Here is a 7,938-nt window from a genome sequence, read left to right as displayed (position 1 = left end):
TCTCGTGCAGCTGAGACACCTCCTGGTTTTGATAATGCCATAGAAGTCCTATGTACCCAGCAGATTATCTAGAAGCTACTGTAAGATGACAGGCTCCTTCTCATCCTTCTGACAAGGACAAGGGCAAGAACTTCCCTGAAACTTTAATCAGAATCTTTTAAACAAATATCTTTACTTTCTTACCTTAGGAAAAAGAAAAAAAGTATTTCTAGCATTCCTGGCTGCACAGCAAACCTTGACAGACAGGTCTTCCAAAGCTTCAAAAGCCAGGAAGAGAAAAATGAAGAGTGTCTTGGGTTTTTCTCTGTTTTTTTACAAGAGTCTCCAGCTCCTTAAGCCAGACCTGATTGCTGCATGTGTGAGTCTCTGGCAGTTCAATCTGCCAGCCTGTCAGGTGATGAAGATCCAGGTTTTACACAGCTTGAGAAAACAATGTCTGGTTTTTACCACCAGTGTTTCCCACACAGCAGATATTAAATGAAAGCCAAGAGGCTATGCTGACATAAATCACCCTGTGCACCTTCTGCCTGCTCATAGAGACTTTGCCTGCCCCAAGCCCTGTGGCCCTCCAGAGCCCTTTTCTCCAGTCACACCCCAAGCCCTGCTCATCCCAGGGATGTCCCCTCCCGGGACAGATTGAGCCCAGCTCCACGACCCGGAGCGGAGCCTTCCAGCGCACCAAGCATTTTGGGAAGGTAAATACACAACCAAAATATCCAAGCTGCAGGGCGGCGTGACCTTCGGGCGACCCTTAGCCTGACCTAACGCTGGTCACTCTCACCAGAAGATTTGTTTATCTTGGGACCTCGAACCTCCCAACCTGAAAGCACCGGGTCGACTCCCAGCTCCAAGGCCTGCCAGTGCTGGCTGCCAGCCCCCATTAGGATTGCCCAGTGAGAGGCAGATTTTATTTTTAGTCCCATCACCACAACCTCAGGCAAGGCAAGTGGCTGTGATTGTGCTAGAAAAGTCGTGGCAAGTTAAATTGGAGAGTGAGCCCCTTCCCCAGCCTGTGGAGCAGCTGTGGGCATTCACTCAGGAAACAGCTCCAAGAGGAGCTTTTCCTTTCTTCAAAACTTGGAGGAAATGTTGCTCAAGGGTTTCCTCTCTTTTGGTTAGAGAAGTGCAGTGTGGACTGGGAAGCAGCTAGGGCAGCAGATGCAAAAGCAGGAGGAGATTTTCTCTTACCATAAGATAGCAGAATGCAGGGGGCAGGGGCGGCAGCAGCACGCATCATTTCGGGAATGTCTGCTATCCCAGAACTGAGTGGAAACAACCCATCTGAAATATGCAGAGCCATTATCAGGCCAGGGCTTAAATAAACTTTACTGTCCATTCAGTGATCAACCTCCCTGGGAGCCACCGGCTCCATTCATCACTGTCACCTTTTCAAAGTGACTGTGATGACAGTTCATGATCATTAACTAGTAATGGTGTGCTTTGCATTAACAGGAGGGCACATCAAACGGGCAGGCTCGCAGCTCGAAAGTTAACTAAATCATATAATAAACATTCTCCAGCTAACCATGTACAGATGGTGACAAAGGGTGGGACAAAGTGGCAGGCAGGAGAAAGCGGGGAGTGGGGAAATGCGTCGGGAGAAGAAGCACTTTGGTACCTACCGGGTGACTCTCCCCTATACTTGCTATTAATTAGAAATAGCACAACGTGGCTCTCCAGCCAGAGGGACCAGAGCCCCTCACTGAAGCTGCAGAAGTTTTGCTGTCAGAAAACTTGCCTGAAGATTTCACAGATCTGCCATGGCCACGGGAATTTTTTTTCTGCATTTTGTCTTCTTTTTTTTTTTTTTTTTTTTTTCCTCAAATGGTATTCATTGCGGGCAAAGCTGAGGCGCTCCAGGCGCAGTTTGGAAGGGAAACATTGAGAACTGAAAAGAAGAGGATTTGAGGAGGGAGATTTCAAACTTGTCTTTCATCTCAGAGGGCTGGGGTGGCTCATTACCTCTTCCTACTGGCACAGAGCACCAGGCTCCTGTGCAGCCCTGGTGCGTGCTCAGAGCCAGAAGTGCCCATGTTTGAGCAGGCCCACCAGCTCAGCTGGTTGAGGCAAAACAGCCTTTTTCAGAGAATAACTCGGGAGGCAAGAGCTCTTAGCACAATTCTCAGTACAGTCTCTGCTACTGACTGAGAGACATTTTTAAAAAAATCTGATTTTTTCCATCTTTTCACTAGCAAAAAGGGAAAAAAAGCCATAAATCTATTTTATTACAATTTATTATATTATACTTGTAACCAGATCATTCACACAGAGAAAAATGGTGCCTAGAGTCGGATTTTTAAGTCCATAATTCAGCACTTTAAGGAAATGGGAATATATTTTAATTGGGACTTCAGCGGAAGCTGCCAGATGCTCAAAGCCTTTGCAAAAGTCCAGAAAAACTGCAGAAAATGCACTTCAGCAAAGGAGTCTTCTGCCACAGAGTCCAGAAGCCTCTCTACTTAAATGCTTAGCTATGGATTTGAAGGGGTTTCGTTTTGGGCACCAATTTTTTAACTATTCATCTTAATGTTTTAAATTAGTGCAGTCACAATCAGGCAAACTTTTGTGTTCCCCATGACTTAGAAATTACAAAAGAATTAATCAGTCAGTGACAGTTTGTCTTCCTTCACGTCCCCACACCTCAGCCCCTTCAGCAATCTTTCAGATGATGTACTTTTCCATTATTTATCCCTCTCTCGTATCTATGTCTTCACAGAAAAATGTCTCAGAAAAGGTAATCTGGACTCAGCTTTTATCCTAACCTAAACAGAGGCTGGAGGGGAGGAGAGGGAAAGATGGCCTGATTTTTGTAGTTTCTCTCCCAACAATTCTTCAATCTGCACTTGAAGAGCTGATATCCCTGCATGAAAGATTTTTGGACGTGTATTTTCAAAACCAGTAAATTTCTCAATGCTTAAATTATCGTGGATTGAAGAGATCGACTTTTCCTCTGCTCATGCAACCACCTGTTTTCAGGCACCACTGAGCAGGGTGACTTTCCCACTAGTTCACTGTAACTGCGGGGAGTGTTGTTAGTACTGAGATTTTCAAAAGAGGCTTTTCAATCTGGGTCGTTTGCCATTTGGGAGCAGAATTTTGAAGACATGAGCCTTGGCTGTCTGAGGTGCCCAGAGCTCCCACTTGTGTCAGGTCTGTGGGAATTCCACAGGCATTAGGTCACTGGTGCTCCCAAGGATCCAAGAGACCTGCAGACAGGAGGTCCTGTCCAAGTATTTGAGCAGATAAATCGCATTTCAAAGCACAATCATCTGTTGCTGCCACCTCCCCTGTCCCAGAGGTCGCTGGGCTCTTGCAGCAGCAGAACACGAGCGCTCCCAGCTCAGAACGTCCCCGCTGGCTCCAGCTGCTGACAAAAGGAGGCTGCTGCGATACAACAAGCTGTGAACTGCTTTGACTGAGGTACAGCCCTGTCTCTGCCCCTGCTGAGAAGGGTGAACCAGACACCCTTGACTGCCATCTATGCTGCCTGCCGGCAATTTAAATAGGGAGGCACAGTTATGTCAGCACATCCCTTCAAGGCTAAGGACATGTGAGAGAACCTTAACTTCTCCTACAGCTGCTGTTTTCTCTTTTAAAGCTGCAGGAAAAGAAGTGGCAGTGTCCAAACACTAGAAAGCCACCAGGACACCCACTGTCTTTCACCCCCCCTCTCATGCTGTGCCAGGATCCCAGCTGGGCTCCGCCGCCTGCCCAGCACAGCGCTTCTCCTCGGGAATATGTTGGGACACCAAGCGTATACTGTCCTACAAGGGAAGAAAGCCTTTCAGAAATCAGATAGAATGAAGAAGCTGCATTATTTTCTCAGGAGATTTATATTTCTTCTGGGATGTTGCTTAACAAATCTTTCTGTCTCTCTTCCTTGGTCCTAAAACAATGTTTCTGACAGAAAAGAAAAGCAGAAAACTACAACTGGTTTATGATTTGTTCTTTTATGCATGCAGATGTTTCACAAACATCTGTAAAATAACAATCCACCCTGGGAACATAGTGGGTGAGAGAGGCAACAGAGCTGAGGACTTCTGGGTCCTGTTCGTGGTCTCATCTGCTGTCAGCTGTGTCATGTCACTGCAGTCACCTCAGGATTACTTCGTGCCTCTCTATGACTGTCTTGCAAACGAGAGGCTTTGTATTTTAGCATCGACATCGTCTTTCAAGCAGCCCTAGAGGTGACATTGAATGGGAGCTGAATGGACTCAGATGTACTCAAAGCAAAAACAAACAAACAAGCAAACAAACAAGAGCTAAGCCATTCTCTAATATTAACCATATGCCCCATACAGGAATGACAGAGGTTGTGCACTTACTCCCGAAGGTCTGTGCTGGGCTAAAGGTTACCATATGCCATAGGAATGCTCTGCAAACACCAACGAGTGGCCATCAAAGCTGAAAATTTGAAGTTACTGTACTGTATTAGTCAGAGGTGGTTAATTGAAGCTTCTACAGCCTGCTTGCCTAGGTATACAGAGCATTCAACTGCTTGGTTACCAGGGATGTTAGCTTTTCTCCTCACACATGACTGACTAATTTTCTACATACCATTCAAAAGAAAATGCAAATAAAACTGATTTTCAAACAGAACACGATTTCTTCTCTGGAGTGGCCTCTACAAACTTTTATGAGTTCTACAGTGACTGGTCAGGAAGGGAAGAACAAGAGTCATAGCCAAGTGGCTTAGGAAGGAAAGGGAATGGAGTTCTAAGCAGGAAAATCAAACTCCGCCAGGAACTATTTTTTGGTTATGCTGTCAGGTCTCCATCTATTTTGCAAGCAGTTAACTCTTTTCACACGTCTAATGCATCAAGCCACTTCTCCCAGCCTCTGATGCGGGTAAAGGCATGTGATAAAGGATATTTTATCCTAAATAAAGAGCAAGAATACAGATGGACATCAAGGAACATGGATCCATGGGGGATACATTTACAGTGGCATTCTTCAAGGACTGTGAAATCAGGGGCTAGCAAAGTGGGGCAGGCAAACACATCAGAAGCATGAATGTGATTGGGATTATAGCATCATATCGTGTGATCCAGCTATGATCAATGGAAAGAAAATAACTGTATTGGTCTGCCAATATGACCTGAATGGAGCTGTGTTCAAACTGAGTGATGGGTGATGGGTGTCCACCTCGCAGGCATGGCTCAAACTGCAGAGGAAGATGTTCCTCTGCAGGAATGTGTCTCCTCATACACAAAAACCAGATGAATGAACATGCTGAGACGAGGAATGACAAGCTAAGACACAATAAGGAAGTGTCCCTGAGGCACATATGGGTCTTCCTCTGTCACTGCTATGTGCAAACTCACAAATACAAATTATAGAATATATGTAGATGCAAAAAGCACCGGAAACCAGTCTGAGATGGAGGTGAAGGCAGAGTGGGAATTGGGACTTCCAACTCTATAATTCAGCCATTCTCCTACAGTCTTCATTCAAAAGCAGGTGGTGATCCACGTTCTTAGTTTCACCAAAGTCCATTGAAGCACCTCTGCCCCCACCATGTATGCAGCTGAATAATCTGTTGCAAAATGCCTGCCCTGGTCTCTTAGTAAAGAACTACTCCAATACACTGGCTTCTTTGGAAACATCTTCCCACACACACTTGATTCCTTCTTCGAAAACAAAAAAATCCTAAAAAGCCAAGAAAACCGAAAGTGACAAAGCCATCCTCATCTGGTAGAAGATATAAGAGACATTGCTAGTAAAGTGACTCGAGCATGATAACCTGTCAAAAATAATTTTATTTATCCAGACAGACTGGAAAAGACAGGGTGTAGGATGCTAAGCTTTGCTCTAAAGGTATGACAAGTATAGGCAGCTAATGAGCAAAGAGGAAAATGGAACAAACTTTATATACTGAAGAGTGGAAGGAAAGTGTTTCCTGACCTGCTCCATTGCAAATTAGACCCTTGCAGTTGGATTCCTACTTCCCACTTTCAGGAAAAGTGCTCCAAACAGAGAAAATGGCAAGCTCAGCTCTGACTAGGAAGTAGGTCTGGTTAACATTATGAAAGGAACTAAATTTCCTTTCCCCTAGCCTCTTCAAGGGCCAGAGATTTGTGTGCAAAATAACTTGAGTTTTTCCCTGTGGTCAAAGACTGGTGTTTTATTTATTTGCAGTCAGTAATGTTGGACTTCTGTCATATTTTGCTGTGGTACTCCATTATTTAATAAAGTCCCAAGGAAACTGGCCAATGCCTTTGCTTGACATGGACTACTTTCTGACATTGCACCTGGCCAACAAGATCACATTTATTGAGAGAGGAAAGGAATTAAAAGTACAACAATAAATTGGTTTATAGCCTGAAGGAAGGGGAACTGTCAACCCTGCAGCAGTTTGGGGTTTTTTTTTAACACATTAGACCAATACTTCTGCTTATGCCACAGAGAACTTGTGTGTATAGATCAAGCTGCTTTTAAATCCTTCTTCTAAGCACCACAGGCCTTGGCAATTTCCCTCTCTGAACAAAGCCTTAGTCTGCTCAGCCACTGCTTAAGAAAAGCCTTGGGTTTTATCCATTCTGAAAGCCAGGAGTGAGGTCCCTCAAACAGCTCCTTATTCCCATGTCCCAGGAAAAGCAGCCCAGCTTCTGCAGTCCCTTGTGCTGATAGCCACCCTCTGTAGTCAGATTTTAAAGCTTTTCCTCAAGGCAAGGAACCTTACCACTGCTCACCACCAGCCCAGAGCCTTTCTCTCTGCAGATCTGCCTTACTATCCCGCAGATCTGAATCTTGAACATTATTGGGCTCTTAGGATGGAGGGTAAATGCAGCAGCTCTGCAATACCAAGTCCTGCAATTGCAGGGCCGAAGACAGTGTGAAAACAGGGACCTCTCTGCCTTCTCTCAAAATGAGAACATTTTGAGACAGCAGCTACTAGGCCTGGGAAAATAAACCAGGGGAACTAGACAAGAGAAAATTATAAACTGTTGAAGTCCTGGAGTACTTCCAGGTATTCAAACAGGTAATAGATTTGTTTAAATAAGTGGAAATAGTTTCAAAACGTCAACTTTGCCACATTGTCTAGCTTCTCCTTTCTGGTTCAGCTCCAGTCTGGGAGGTTTCTTCATGCATGAGCTCAGAGAAAATCACCTAGTGCAGAAATATAGCAAAATCTACAGTGTTTCAGCAAGGGGACTTTCAGCTGGCACATGTCTAATGATTCCATGATTTCCTGTTGGACAGATAGCTCTGGGGAAACAGTTATATGACCTACTATATGCTCAAACAGCATCAAGGAACTATGCACAGAAATAAATAAGCAAACTAGATAAATGTGACACTTGGTCCTCTCTTCCCTGCCAGAGTCCTAAAGGATGAATTCTTGATAATCCAAACACATATTTTGGCCAAAGCTTTATAGCTAATTTCAATTAGGTAGGTGACACAATAGAGCAGGGCCTAATGACTTCCAAAGCCCATCAATATACAACCATAAATGCACACAGTATACACATATACACCATATATATATATATACACACAATGCCAATCAACAGGTTCATTAGAAATAAAGAGGGATAACGATATTTCAAGTCTATTTGCTTCTCAAGGGAATGATGGCATTTCAAACCTCTATGGATAGCTCATTAAACTCCACATATGGTTTATTTTAAGACTTTTTACCTTTTCAATGTCCAAAATTAATTTGTGGCAAATACTGCTGTCTGCATCTTTCCAAAACTGTTCTTTTTCTCTGCAGCCCTGGCTAGGACAATAATAACACACTAATGAAATACAACTTCTGCCTGAAGGTATTATATAACACAGCTTGCAGTTTCTGTAGATGCTGTCTTTGATTCAGAGTTATGGGAAAACAAGGCAGACAATGATTATTGGATACTCACAAGAACTGTTGCTGGTGAGAAGATGACACAGATGTCCCAGTTTTCATCAGTGTTCACACACTTCAAGACAATT

The 7,938-nt window shown here is 44.1% G+C and overlaps 1 long non-coding RNA gene across 1 annotated transcript; it reads right to left on the bottom strand.

Moving 5' to 3' along the window:
• Positions 1-3,732: 3,732 nt before the first annotated feature.
• Positions 3,733-6,653, bottom strand: LOC148225403 (uncharacterized). Its single transcript, XR_015803999.1, has 2 exons — positions 4,326-6,653; positions 3,733-4,181 (listed from the first exon to the last, which is right to left on the bottom strand). It is a non-coding gene; the product is annotated as an uncharacterized LOC148225403 (long non-coding RNA).
• Between the last annotated feature and the right edge of the window lie 1,285 nt (positions 6,654-7,938).

This window comes from Sturnus vulgaris, chromosome 1, assembly GCF_052056855.1.
Source record: "Sturnus vulgaris isolate bStuVul1 chromosome 1, bStuVul1.hap1, whole genome shotgun sequence".
NCBI lineage: Eukaryota > Metazoa > Chordata > Aves > Passeriformes > Sturnidae > Sturnus > Sturnus vulgaris.
Note: the sequence above shows the minus strand (reverse complement) of the source record. Positions and strands in the feature narration are given on the sequence as shown.